The 15,013-nt window shown below is 43.5% G+C and overlaps 1 long non-coding RNA gene across 1 annotated transcript; it reads right to left on the minus strand.

The window, feature by feature from the left end:
* Positions 1 to 230: 230 nt before the first annotated feature.
* LOC309380402 lies at positions 231 to 5,603 on the minus strand. Its single transcript, XR_014172910.1, has 3 exons — positions 5,364 to 5,603; positions 3,250 to 3,522; positions 231 to 696 (listed from the first exon to the last, which is right to left on the minus strand). It is a non-coding gene; the product is annotated as an uncharacterized lncRNA (long non-coding RNA).
* Positions 5,604 to 15,013: the final 9,410 nt, after the last annotated feature.

Consider the following 15,013-nt stretch of genomic DNA (forward strand, 5'->3'; position numbering starts at 1 on the left):
TGCAGGCTGCGCAGCAATCACTGAAGCCAGAACAGTGAGAGGGATTGCTGCGCAGCCTCTTCAACAACATTTGATTCAGAATTTTTTTTCTTGATTTCTTCCTCTAAAAACTAGGTGCGTCTTATGGCCGGGTGTGTCTTATAGAGCGACAAATACGGTATGAATGAATGGAGGTTTCTTTGGCTATGCTTGAAGCAAGAGGGAGAACAAGCAAATAGTAGGTCCTCTGCACAGAGAATATTTTAATTGGGGAGAAATGCAACTGGGGGACAGGGAAAACTGCTCTAGACCAACTTTGAACTCAGCTACATTGGCAAAGAAAAAGCGCTTTATATGCATTGTATATGCATTATAAGACTGTGGCACCTAATGGCTCTGTGGAGTTCCATTTTTGCCAAGCCAATTTCTCATACAAAGTTTGCAGCGTGTTTTCCTGAGACGCTTCTTTGAAGTGTCTAGATCCAGTCTTTGCCTATCTCTTCTCCCAAAAGGAAAACAGTGCCCAACCTGATGGATAACAGAATAAATGATGCAAGAAGGGAGCTGAGATGGTAAGGGAACAACTTGCTACTTTAAATAAATTCACATCTCCAGGACCTGATGAACTGCACCCAGAAGTTGTAAAGGAGCTTGCAAATGTAATCTCAGAGCCTCTGCGTATAATCTTTGAGAATTCTTGGAGAACAGGTGAGGTCCCTGTGGAGTAGAGGCACAATTCTATGATTATGATTTTGGGTTTATGGACTGCAATAAAGCTCTCTGTGTGTGTGTGTGTGTGTGTGTGTGAGAGAGAGAGAGAGAGAGAGAGAGAGAGAGAGAGAGAGAGAGAGAGAGAGAGAGAGAGATTCTATGACAAACACACCATTTGAATGTAATTTGAACTTTTTCTTGGCAAAAACAAGATCTCTTGGGGGGGGGGAGTTTCTCCAAATAAGCACATTTTTAAAATAAACATATATATTGATACAAAGATTTCTCCCTCAGTGGACTAAAAGTCCGTTGTTTCTGATAACATAACATCGCTTTGGTCTTCCTTTAAGTTTTAGCCACAAATTGTTCAGTAAACACAGATATCAAGCAGGCATTTCCTCAGGTAGTTAATCCAGCTTTGACCATACGGTGGGTCTTGTGGATTCCAGCTATGCGGGCCATGTTGAATTGCAACCTTTTGCATTAGCAGTCATAAATGAATCAGTTCCCGCTGAAAGATTTCTCCTACATTTCAATGAGTAAAAAGCTGAGGTGGCTGCATTGAAAATTTCCTGGCACGTGTTGATTTACTAGAATACCTTAATGTAATTGTTTTCAGATATATATGTGGTATTTAACACATCCACATTTACATAAAGATTTTTGTTTAATCTGTGGAAAGTCTTTAGCACCCTCTAATGGTAAAACCTGTTATCCAAAACCATATACAAAACCAAATAATCAAGAGAACTTTACTGTGTTCCGTTACATTTGTGGCCGAATACACAAACTAATTCACCTTCAATGTGTGTACAGAATTTGCAGACAGGGTGCAATTTATAAAACGCCTAAATGTGAGATTCAGTTGTTCTAAAGCTAATACCATTGAAACAAAGGAGGTTTGTGGATAGTTTCAAATAAATCATCAATAGATCTGGGGCAATGGGCTGTAAGAGAGAGATGGCCATGTGTCATCTCCTCTTTCTGAACAAAGTCCTGGAAAGTATGCTCTCCCTCTCTTTTCAGAGTTTTTGTGAACATGGTCTGAACTCTCTGTCCTCTCCATTGTTTTTTGTAGAAGTCGATCTTGTGTGTGTATAGCTGAGATGCAGTAAATAAAGTTGTGCAAACTGCAAAATGAACACACGCAAAGAAACACTTCATATATCAAAAGGCTACCTGTCACGGGTGACGGCCGGGTCACCAACTGTCATCAAACAAACTAAGCACACGAACTGCCGAAGACAATGCCAGCTTGAAAATCTTTAAAAATACACAGCTGTTGCCCTTTGCTGTGCTGGCCAGGGTGTTGCACAGCATTATTACAAGACAGACAAAGACATTTCTAGCCTAGCATATCTCTTTGTGATATTATGAACGGGCCACATGCCCATTTACAAGATGCACACAGCGAATGTTTACTGAAGCCGTGGCAAACAGAATGCTCGGCTATCTCAATTGCTTGACTACAGAGAATTTGCCAGCCATCTAAATTACTTCTGAAAGACTGAACGCATTTAGGAAGATAATCGAAAAGAGCAGCCAGGTAACAGCTATCACCCCGTAACAAGAGATCAAGGCCGTTTATGATCAGCCCAGCATCTATTAAACTTCTTTATTTCCTTTTCCTCAGTAGCCATTCAAACTTGAGTTGCAAGAAAGCATAGCAAGACGTGCTAGCCATCTGTCTCGAGAGAGAATGGTATAATACAGAACTACCTTCCAGAACATTTTAAAAATTACTAAGCATGTGAAATTCTTTCAGTGCTCAGGAAAACTACTCTATTTTTTTGTGTATAACCCCCCCCCCCCCCCCCGTGTATAAGATGCCCCCTATTTTGGCGGACTCAAAGTTAAGAAAATGGGGGGAAATTGCCCAGAGTTGCTGAGCTTTTTGGGGGAGTGGCCCAGAGTTGTTATTCTTTTGCTGATCACCCACCCAATTGCCGTAGCAACAGCCAATCAGCACCAGCCCTTGCCGCAGTCACCAATAACACGCCTAATAGCCACTGACAATCTCCGGCTCGGGGAAACAACCAATTCCACGTCCTCCCTATGCACTATCCATGTATAAGACGAGCCCCAATTTTTAACATAATTTTTTTAATTAAAAAAAAAAAACCTTGTCTTGTACATGGAAAAGTACAGTACTGTATATAGAAGTCTATATTTTGTAAAAATAGGAACCAGATGTCTGATTTTAAAGGCCAATCAACACACCCAACTTAGGACCAAACTAGACATGACAGGCCAGCCAAACATATTTTTGTCCACCGCCCCCATTCACTCTTCACAGGAAAGGAAGCATGCAGAGCAACGGAATGAAACCTCTCTTATCCCCTGCCTTGCCGTGTTGCACTCTGTGGCTTTAAGCAATTTTCTCCCAGCATGCATGGTGAGAGAAGTAGTATCTCAGCACAAGCTGTGCTCCCAACTCATTTATGTCTGTTTGAGCATCAGGTCATTTCGGGCATATAAACAAAGCACAGGCTTTGAGGGCAGAGTGTGCCCTCAACAATGTCAAAAAGAGCAACAACCCCACAACAACAATAACCCTACTTGTTAGAATTCTTGCCCCGTGTTGCAGTCATGGGATTGGTTTTCACATGACGGTGTATGTTTTCATTCCACATCGTGGGAAGTGACGGAGAGAGGATGTTTTTATTACTGTGTTTCCATGATGTAGGAATGTTGTCCTTTGTTCTCTCTCTTTGCTGTCTGATGCTGAAGAGGAAGGAACTGAGTTACGATGCTCCGAGTGTGTATGTGCAAATAAACGTAGTTTAGCCAAAATGCTGTGCTACTGAGTCTGTCACTCGAACTGCCAACACTCTGAAGAAGAAGAGAAGAAGAGTTTGGACTTGATATCCTGCTTTATCACTACCCTAAGGGGTCTCAAAGCGGCTAACAATCTCCTTTCCCTTCCTCCCCCACAACAAACACTCTGTGTGGCGAGTGAGTCTGAGAGACTTCAGAGAAGTGTGACTAGCCCAAGGTCACCCAGCAGCTGCATGTGAAGGAGCGGGGAAGCGAACCTGGTTCACCAGATTACGAGTCCACTACTCTGAACCACTACACCACACTGGCTACTAGTCCTACTAGTCCTAAAGTGTGTTGATGCCTCTCAGTCGCTGTGATGTTCGGGCTGGAGAAAGACTTTGAGTCTCCCAAACGACTGACCAGGAAGGAGAGAAGATGCTAGCCGGGCATGTGTCTCTGCTGGGTGCCTACTTGCGTGTAGGACGCTCCTGACACCTACACCCTCACTGTACCACAGCTGAATATCTGTGAGGGGGATGGGGAGAGAGCAACTGAACTTAAAGGCCAATCACTGCTGTGACAGGGTCGGGAAACTTTGTGATTTACAATGGCTGATCCTGAAGTCTTCCCAGGGGCTGAGGTGTCCCTATGATGTACAAGCTACTCACAGAGGATATAGATGAGCATTATGAGAGGCAGGAGTAACCTGGTGTGGTAATGGGCATATCTAACATGAAGGAGATTTAATTCCAAGGTAAAGAACTCAGTTTTGAGGAAGCGTTCAACCCTCTGTATATAATCCTGGATTCATGGATTAACCACATTGACTCGGGAGTGGAGAATGAAAACGGTACGTCCTGCTACAAATAATTTCATTTATGCCTAGCCACTCAGTTGCACATTTTTTAGTTGATACAAATTTCTCCCACTGAAGATCATCTAGGGTATGCCAAATTAGGTGCAATATAGCGCATGAGAAAGCCCGCTAGAATTCCAGCAATTAAAAGTAAATGTAACTTCACATTGATTATAATCCTTCCCCGAGATCACCCAAATTGCATACAGTTTCTTTCTAAATTAGTCTTAATTAGCATCCAATCCAAATTTAATAAGGGGAGTTATTTCATGTATATAATTGTTCATAGGCAAAACATTGTGCAATAATCATCATTAGGATGGAACACATTTGTGTTGCTCAGGATTATTTAGCAGTCTCCAGTGTGGAACTGATTGTCAGAAAGTCAGAAATTGCATGTCACTTGAAGAAAAATGGAGGGGGAGGGGTGCCTGCAGATTTCTTGAAGGAGAGTTTCACCTCCAAACAACACAACTTTCACAGGCCCAGCCTCTGCCCAGTCACCTTCCTGTCCTTGTTGCCCAACCTTTCCCTGTTCGCTTTCCTCTTTTCAACAGCACAGGTGAATGTTGACCCTCAAGGCAGTGCCCCCAGACTGACTTTGAAACTGCACTTTCAGGGACAGCATGTGAGAATCCAGCTTCTGCACCACCCCATCACATCACAGTCAAATGCATAATTTTACAAAATAATAACCAGTCAGATCATCGAGTAAGCCTTCTGTGTGTCTGGCATTCAGCCTGGCCAGTCTTTGTTGCAAAGCCAGATCCTTCTTGGGGTGCTTCTGTATGGGGCTGAGGGGGGACTTAATTTTTGAATGGGTTATTATACTGAAAGCAGATCACTGTAAACAGGTTTGTTCATTTGTGTGCTTACTGGGTTTCCCCCAGAAAGGGTTGATCTAGCTTAAATTGGAGCATTTTAATGCCAATAACATCCTGTAGCTGCCACAAAAAGCTCAGGTGTGTGAGGAGCACTGTTCCATCATGAACACCTGTTTGGAAGCATCCCTGCTCTTTTGTTCTTTGATCTAAGTAACCGAGGAGATAGGACTTACTAGAGTTTCATGCCAAGCTTCACCTTGCTTCTTGGGTCCTCTGCTGTTCAGTTGGATCTCAGGAGCACATCTTTCAGAAGATTGCAATTATGATTCTAAGAAGATTGGATAAGACCCATTGCACTGCAAATAGAACAACTGGAATACCAGGGAAAATTCTGTTCCATTTCCATCTTTGACAGATGCCATGTAATCTTAGTTCAGGCATTACATGGTGCCATTTTTGAAGCAGCACATCGCCTTTTTTTTTTTTTTTTGAACCAGCACATCGCATTTTCCTGCTTGGCAGGGGGTTGTACTCGATGGCCCTTGTGGTCTCTTCCAACTCTATGATTCTATGATTCTATCTTCCACAATGTTCTAAAGCACTTCATTCCAGTTTTCCAGCAGCCTAACCTAGCGTGTCATGCTGCTTTTTGAAATACTATGTAAAATAGGATATTACAAGAGGAGTGCCATTGTTTCAGCCCTTCAGTATTTATGAGTTACTTCCTTGTAGATGAACAGTTTCCTTTGCTTTGTCATCCTGCAAACATATTTTATGGGATGTTTTTACTACTGCTTTGAAGTTGGCAAATCTCCCAGAGAGATACACAACTGGGCGTTATCTGGAAATAAACATGAAATAAAGCAAGCACCCACCTCTGTTCAGCTTTATAGCCCACAAAACGCCTTACGTTTGACAAGCAGAAATGTGCAGGCCACTAAAGTAATAACAATGGATCTTCTCTAGCAAAGTTTAGAATTCTGCTATGCTAATGTTAAGCCAACATTTATATCTTGGCTTAACAATATGAATGAGCTTCATGGTCCTACATATAGCTGCTTTGATCCTCCCTTCATGCAAGCTAGGATGCATGTTGGGAAGTCTTTGGTTAGCTATAGTTATTTATTTTGTGGGTTTATTATGATTATATATTTGTCCAACCTTTAAGGATATAGAAACCCATCTAAGTCTATAGGAAATTCAAAGAACCCTTGATGCCCTACATGACCCGCCTATTCAACGACATCATAAAAGGGGGCCCCATCCCCAAAACCTGGACCCACTCCAAAATAGTCTCCATCCCAAAACCACTAAAAGATAGCCTCAAAGTAGAATCATACCGCCCAATCTCATTAATAAACCAAGACTACAAGATATTCACATCAATCTTGGCCAACCACCTAAAAACCTTCCTACACAAATTAATAGCCCCAGACCAGACTGGCTTTGTCCCTGGCCGCAATATAACAGACCCCATCAGGAAACTACTGAACCTGATCGAACACAGCAAGGCAACCAAACTCCCATTGACAATTATGTCCCTAGACATCCTCAAAGCCTTTGACTGCTTGGAGTGGAAATACATATTAGCAGTACTAACTAACATGAAATTTGGCCCCAACTTCCTACAAATCCTCAAACAAATATACTCCCAAGCCTCAGCAAAATGCAGAACTAACAATATGGATTCTAATACTATAGCTATCCAAAGAGGCACGAAACAAGGATGCCCACTGTCTCCCTTCTTATTTATCCTGGCTCTGGAACCCTTAGCAATCCGCATCCGAGCAGCCACAGACATCAAGGGAGTGGAAATAAAAGGCAGAACCTATAAATTAGGGCTCTTTGCAGACGACCTAATGGTCACAACACCAGACCCCATAAGCACAGCAACCTCCCTAATCAGAGAACTCAACACATTTGCAATGGTGTCGGGCCTACAGGTAAATTTTCCAAAGTCAGAAGCTATGTGCTTTAACACCCCTCCTCACACCCAAAAAGAACTCACGAAGGTCACCAAAATAAAACTTTGCCACACCAAGTTCAGATACCTAGGGGTACAAATAACCAGAAACCTCAATAAATTGTACCTCCACAACTACAAGCCCTGTGGCGACAAATTAACAAAGACCTAAAGAGATGGAATAACATGAATTTCACTCTCTCAGACAAAATAGCCATGATCAAAATGATCACACTCCCAAAACTAACCTACCTATTCCAAACCCTCCCAATCTGGATCCCCTCAACCCAACTTCGCAGTTGGCAGAGAAAACGACACTCTTTCATCTTCTCACATAAAAAACCAAGAATAAGCTCCAAATGCCTGCACCTCCCCACCTCAGAAGGAGGATGGGGAATCCCCAACATAGAAGCATATTACAATGCCAACCAAATACGCCATATAATCCCATATATACTAGAAGATGAGACAAAACAATGGGTACACCTAGAGAGGGACACAATTGAAAACACCTGCACCACAACATACCCACTCCTCCCAAACAAACTAAAGAAAATTCCCACAACACTTAACAGGTACACACAGACCATGCTCAAAGCATGGAAAACACAAATAGGCAAACTATCCCCAAGCCCATCCCCACTAATCCCCCTGGTGCACCACCCATTATTCTACCATGCGGCACAAAACCTCCAGACAAAAACCTGGTGAACCAAAGGCTTATATCGCCTAATAGACTTTTATAAAAATAACAAACCCTTGTCAACACAAGAAATACAAGACAAACTAGAAGACACCCAAATGACCTGGTTAACACAACACCAACTACATGCCCTCTTAAACAACCCAACAGTAAAATCAGCAGCAACTAGGCCCCTGACAACCTTCGAAAACCTCCTCCTAACAACAAAGGGAAACGGTAAAGGGACGGTATCCGCAATATACAAAATACTACTCCAAAATCCCGCAAATCCCATAGACGCAATCCTCCTTCTGAGGTGGGGAGGTGCAGGCTATGAGATTAACCCCACTCAATGGACCAGAATGTGGTCTAAACCCCCCTTTAAATCCATATCAACGAAAAGAAAAGAACTCACACTGAAACTCACCTACAGGTGGTACCTAACACCAAGGAAACTAGCGCTAATACACCCAGGAACCTCACCAAAATGCTGGAGAGGGTGCACCTCCACAGGCACATACCTCCACATGTGGTGGGAGTGTCCCAAAATTCAACTATTCTGGACAACAGCCATACAAGAAATATGTAAAATAACTAAGCAAGTAATAGACATCACCCCAGAATTGGCCCTACTAAACATCTTCCAAGACAACAATGCCCATTTACACCACAAAGAACTCATAACCCACCTGCTCTCAGCAGCCAGAAACATCATAACCAGACACTGGAGAGACCTGTCAGGAGTAAGCATGGACCAATGGTTCCAAATAGTATGGGAAACAGCCCTACTAGAAAAATTAACTAATAAACTGAAACTGACACGGGGACAAACAGAAGAAGACGCCTTCACCCCGGTATGGCTCCCCTTTATCACATACACAGCCCAACAGGACAATGACAATAATCCACCAACAGCATACAAATTAATATGGTTAACCTGATCCAAAACACCCACCCACTTCACTCACACACAAAAACAAAGATCACCACAGCCAATCACAAGCAAACAATCACACCCTGGGCCAACCCCAACCTCTCTCACCACCAAAGGAACACAAGTGAACAACACAAGCAACGCTGACACCAAACTCTACATACATTAAGCATAATAGAAACATCGCCACCCGACCCCACCCCATCCATCTCCACTCCCTCCACCCCCCTTTCTTTTTTCTTTCTTTCTTTTTTTCTTCTCCCCCTAATGCCTCAACAAATGAAACAGATTTGTAAAAACGCTACGTGGAAGAAGAAGGAAAAAAAATACGAGGCACTACACTTCTGTAAAACAAGAAAATCCTTAATAAAAATATTTAAAATATATATATATATAAAAAGAAACCCATCTAAGGCTGCTCGCAAATAAATTCAAAGCACTTTAATAAAAATCACAAGGGGAAAAATGCTAAAACATTACACATCACACACATGAAACATTGTACTAAGCTTTCACCTGGGTGAGAATCCTCTCATAGTCTTTGACAGCATTGACTCTGCAGCCTTCAAGCAAGCAAACTTGCCTTATTATCACTCCCTAGCATCCCACTGCCAGAGGATTGCCTCCTTCCATTGACCACTTTGCCTCCTCCAAGTGGAAGAAACCTGGGCAGTGCTGAATGTCACATCCATTGCCAGGTGTGTCCTGCTGGAAATAGGAAAGAACTTTCCCCTTGGCCTGGCCTGCCTTTATATCCACTCAGTTGCCAAGTGCTTTTGTGACATCACAAGAAAGCCATAGCCAATGGCAACACCTGGCAATATTCATTGCTTTGAGCCTCACAATGGTGGGTGGACCTATCAGTGATTGTGTGCTTGTTTATTCAGGACACGGGTGGTGCTGTGGTCTAAACCACCGAGCCTCTTGGGCTTCCCAGTCAGAAGATTGGCAGTTCAAATCCCCGTGATGGAGTGAGCTCCTGTTGCTCTGTCCCAGCTCCTACCAACCTAGCAGTTCAAAAGCACAGGGCAACTAGATAAATAGGTATCACTGCGGTGGAAAGGTAAACGGCGTTTCTGTGCACTCTGGTTTCCATCACAGTGTTCCGTTGCATCAAAAGCAGTTTAGTCATGCTGGCCACATGAACCAGAAAGCTGTCTGTGGAAAAACGCCGGCTCCCTCGGCATGAAAGCGGGATGAGCACTGCAACCCCATAGTCACCTTTGACTGGACTTAACCATCCAGGGGTCCTTTACCTTTTACCTACTTCCCAGTAATCATTGGACATCCTCATCTACTTTGACGTCTATCAGCTTCCAGCCCATTTCCTGACTGTCTTTGGGTCTTTGAGGATTGCAAGAGAATGCATAAAGGTTCTTCAGTTCACTGACTGCAAGGGTCACAGCCATGAGGTGTAGCCCTTCTCATGCCCAGTAACAATGTGAGCCATGCCAAAAGTCTTGCATGGAATAAGCAGTGGGCAGCCAGTTGCCATCAGAGACAGCTTCTGCACAACAACAAGAGATTGAGGAACAATCCATCAAAGGTGGATCTAAGAGAGCACAACCAGTTTGGTCACACCAGACATAGCAGGCAGCCAAACTTTGACATCCAGCAGAAGGCGAGAGGCGGGTGGGTGCCAGATTTTTGCATCACACAGAGCACCACTGAAATCTGAGGTGTCAAAATCTGCTACTGAATCCGTATCTCCTTCTCAGCATAAGCCAAAGTATCTTCATAGATCTAAGGCAGAAAAATGCAGGATGCTCTCTCACTACAAAGCCCCTAAACCATGGGTAGGCAAACTAAGGCCTGGGGGCCAGATCCGGCCCAATCACTTTCTAAATCCGGCCTGCGGACAGTCCAGGAATCAATGTGTTTTTTCATGAGTAGAATGTGTCCTTTTATTTAAAATGCATCTCTGGGTTATTTGTGAGGCCTGCCTGGTGTTTTTACATGAGTAGAATGTGTGCTTTTATTGAAGATGCATCTCTGGGTTATCTGTGGGGCATAGGAATTCGTTCATTATTATTTTTTCAAAATACAGTCCGGCCCCCCACAAGTTCTGAGGGACAGTGGACCAGTCCCCTGTTGAAAAAGTTTGCTGACCCCTGCCCTAAACTATAGGTGAATGGCTTTTGAACAAGCCAGGATATTAAGCCAACTTTAAACTTTGCCTTCGTATCCCAGCTTCTTCAGTAGCCTTTCAACCATAGTTTTCCAGTTTGGACATAATGAGAAACTATAGTCAACTGAATATTTCCTGGCGTGTTCATTTTCTCCCGCAAGGAGAGGGATGAAGGGGCTGCATGCGTCCTTCCTATTTTGGCTTATTAAAGTGAGATTATCATCATCCCAATGTAGCCAGTGTGCTGAAACCACACATTGCTGCAATGTGTGCTTGAATTAATTGCCTGATTGAATGCAATGAATCCATTTGGATAGGCAAAAAGAAAGTCTTGTTCCTAGGATATTATGGTATCGCTGCTTGATGCATATTAGAATAATTTCCATCTCTAACAGCAGCAAACCAGATGCAAGACCATTGTTTACACTGATTTCCCCAATTTTCTCTCCCAACAGCACCTCCCATCCTATATCTTCCCCTTGAGCGTCCTTTTCTGACCTTGTGCTCGGGCTCCTTCACCATCTCCCTGCACTGGATACAACACAGTCAATAAATTACGGAGCTATTGCATTATAATAGGGAAGAAACAGCACGACTTCATTGGAAGTTTGATTCCGCCTGCATTGAAGATGTGAAACATTCTGAAAGCGTGGCAGAGAAAATTACTTGAACTCAATTGGCGATGCCACCCGCTGGTACCATGATAAAGGATGGCAGGCTGAGAGGAAACAGAAAGCCAGCAGCTTCGCTCCTCAAAGCACGCTGCCCCTGGAAGGGTGGGGATGGTGACAACTACATTCCCAAAACTGGCTTGGTGCCAGATTGGGGCACGCTTAGAGAATATTGAAATCAATGCATGACTCTAGCTGGACTCAGGCAATTGCACAAAGACATGAAGGGTTAAACCAGAGGTGGGGACAGAGGTGCACATGAAAGCCACAGTCCCAACAGCCCTGGGTGTATTATTATTATTATTATTATTATTATTATTATTATTATTACAGTGCTACCTTGAGTTACAGATGCTTCAGGTTACAGATGCTTCAGACTCTGGTAACCCAGAAATAGTACCAGTTACAGATAGGTAGCCGTGTTGGTCTGCCATAGTCAAAACAAAAAAATTCCTTCCAGTAGCACCTTAAAGACCAACTAAGTTAGTTCTTGGTATGAAGAAGTGTGCATGCACACGAAAGCTCATACCAAGAACTAACTTAGTTGGTCTTTAAGGTGCTACTGGAAGGAATTTTTTTGTTTTGACCAGAAATAGTACCTCAGGTTAAGAACTTTGCTCCAGGATGAGAACAGAAAACGTGCAGCAGCGGCACGGCAACAGCGGGAAGCCCCATTAGCTAAAGTGGTACCTCAGGTTAAGAACAGTTTCAGGTTACGTACAGACCTCCGGAACGAATTAAGTTCTTAACCGGAGGTACCACTGTATTATTATTATTATTATTATTATTATTATTATTATTATTATTATTCCCACCTTTTTTCCTGACAGGAACTCACCGTCTCCTTCCCTCTTGAAGGCACATGCCACCTATACCAGTAAAGTTCAGTTTTGATCCTAGGTGCAGGAAATATGCCTCCATCTTCTTGGGCATGGGGACAGACCCTCACCGTCTTGCCACCCCCAAATGGCAACCCCACCGGTGGCTGACCGCCCCCACAGCAGCCTGGTATAATGAGCACGCACACTTTATATGTGCACAGGAAAGTATAAAGACAAGGGAAAGTTTCTTACAGTCCTTTTTTATTTCAAACTTTACAGAGAGGCTATAGAACCCAGCCTCTTGGAAAATGGTGTTGTCCCAAGTGAATCTCTTCACACACATACACACACACACACACACACACACCGTCTCTCCCACTTCATTTGTTATTTCTACGGGTGCTGCTACATGCCCTCTGTCTTTGAGCTCTTTGCTCTCCTACTTTTAAGGCTTGATGGGTTCTGGGAGAGGAAGTGTCTAAAATACTTTCGAATAACAACGTGTCGGCCAGGTGTTGTTCTGGCTCTCCCGTGATTTCCCAACTTTCTCCCTCATCTGCCTTTGAGCTGTGACCTCCCTCAAACCCCTGTTGTAAATCTATACTGTCTTCCTCCATCCCCCCTCTGCCCAGTCCCTGAAAAATACCTAGAAATCACAGGTCTGGGTGGTTTTCTGCTTGTCCTGCAACTTTCCCCACAAAAATCCACTCTTTGGTGTTGAATGAAGCAAATGCCAATCCACAGAACACCCAACTGATGTCTGCTACAGAGCAGGCTTTCCAGGGGGTGGGGAAGTGGTGGGACAAGTGGAACTCTGGATGAGTCCCTTGTCATGGCTGAGGAAGGGTCTCTCACCACCTCATTTAAGAATGTGGTGATGCTTGGCCTAGACGGTCTAAGGCCTTCATCCTGACATTCTAAAAGAGGTTAGCTTATTCACAAAGTCTCTGGCACATTCATTTTGGAGAAAACTGTGACAGGCACGTCCATAACTCATTCCTGTTCCTGCGGAGAGCTTGAGAGGAAAGCAATGATAAAAACAAAGCTGAAATTGAAAGCAAAGGGGCAAATATTGCACTCGTCATTGTGTCAAATGTTGCGGTTTGGTCAGATTCAAGCATTTTGCTCTGCCAGGATATCATATTGGATGTGCTCCCATTACAGAAGAAAATGAAACTACTGACAGTCTGTTTGCTTTCATAGCTTCGGTATTTGTTGTTGTGAAATGATTGCTCTGTGTATCATCCTGAGAAGTTTCGACCCAGCAACTGTTCTCCACAGCATGATCTCAGGAGGAACTAATAGATAGATACACAAAAGTTTCCTAAAACTAATCTTCATTTCCAAAAGGTGGCTTTTCTTGTGGGTAGCCAGAGAATGGTGGGATGGAGAAAACATTTGGGTTTTGGCACAAAGGACTGAAAAGATCTCCATCCACAGATAGGGGAATCATCCTTCTGCCCATGTCAGCTTCCAAATAAGGATTGTGGTAAACTGGTATCTTATCAAGGAATGGGTGACAGATGGCATAACTTCTCTGTCCCATTCCATGCCTGGCTGGAGCCTGGTAAAGGTTGCATGAGCTTCAGCTGGCTACTTGCACAATACACTTATGGAAAGTGGCTGTGAGCCCAGTCCAGAGACATGGGTAGTTTTATACATACCTTTAAAAGACACCTTCTTGTAGATGAATGCATCAGCTCACAGTGAACTCCCAGATGATGCAAAATTCAGCCTCTTAAATCAGAAATGAAAAAAGAAAAAGAAAGGGCAACTTGGCTTTGCTTCTTCGTGATTATTACTTTTGCTGGCCAACCCTAAATAAAAAAAACATGCAGATGCTCTTCTATTCTGTTGCCATCGTAGAGTAAAAGACACAACAGTATTTTCTACCAATATTTTCAAGATGCAACAAAGCTGGCATTGGTGGTCCGGTATAAAGAATGTAATCAAGAGCAACATTCTTGATTCTATCCAAAAAGCACCCATAATGACATCCACAAATCTCATGGCATAGATCACTGCAGACGTGCCTTATGTTGTCCTCATAGATTGTGGAAGAAGAAGCAGGGTGGTGTGACCACAGCAGATGAACGAGAGGACCACGCTCCAGGAAACCTGTTGGCTGCATTCACTGCCATGAGGATGTTAGTCAATATTCTAGAGTTCAGATTAAGAAGGTGGCTGCTGCCTTTATTTACTAGGCCAGTGGGACACAGTTTATGGACCAGATTCAAATAGCCCATTCTGCTAGCAGAAGGCAGTGGAAGGACTCCAGTTAGGGCAGCAGGGTCTTCTCCTCCTCTCCTCCTCTGGAGAGCGTCTCTCCAAGGGGAGCTTTTATAATAAAGTCTGGCAGGCATTTGAACACCATCACGTTGGCTGTTCTGACCAGGTCATGTTGACTTCTGGGTGCCAGGCAGCATGGCTTCTGAAAAGCGCAATGGTCCTAAAGTAGGGGTACATCTCAACTTAGAAGAAAATGGCAGGCATATATGCTCTCCCAGGTTCTTTCTTCAAGATGTAAGAGTGTGTTCACACTGTGGTCTTAAAGTGTGTTGAAGATGTTTCTCCCTGTGTGTTTCAAAGCTCACTCAGTGTTATGTACTGAAGTTCTCACCCTGGGCCAGCAGGGAGATACTGTAGATAGTTTTCACTCAGGTCCACATATGCAAATAAGGGAT

This window comes from Podarcis melisellensis (assembly GCF_964234715.1).
Source record: "Podarcis melisellensis genome assembly, chromosome: 11".
Taxonomy (NCBI): Eukaryota; Metazoa; Chordata; class Lepidosauria; order Squamata; family Lacertidae; genus Podarcis; species Podarcis melisellensis.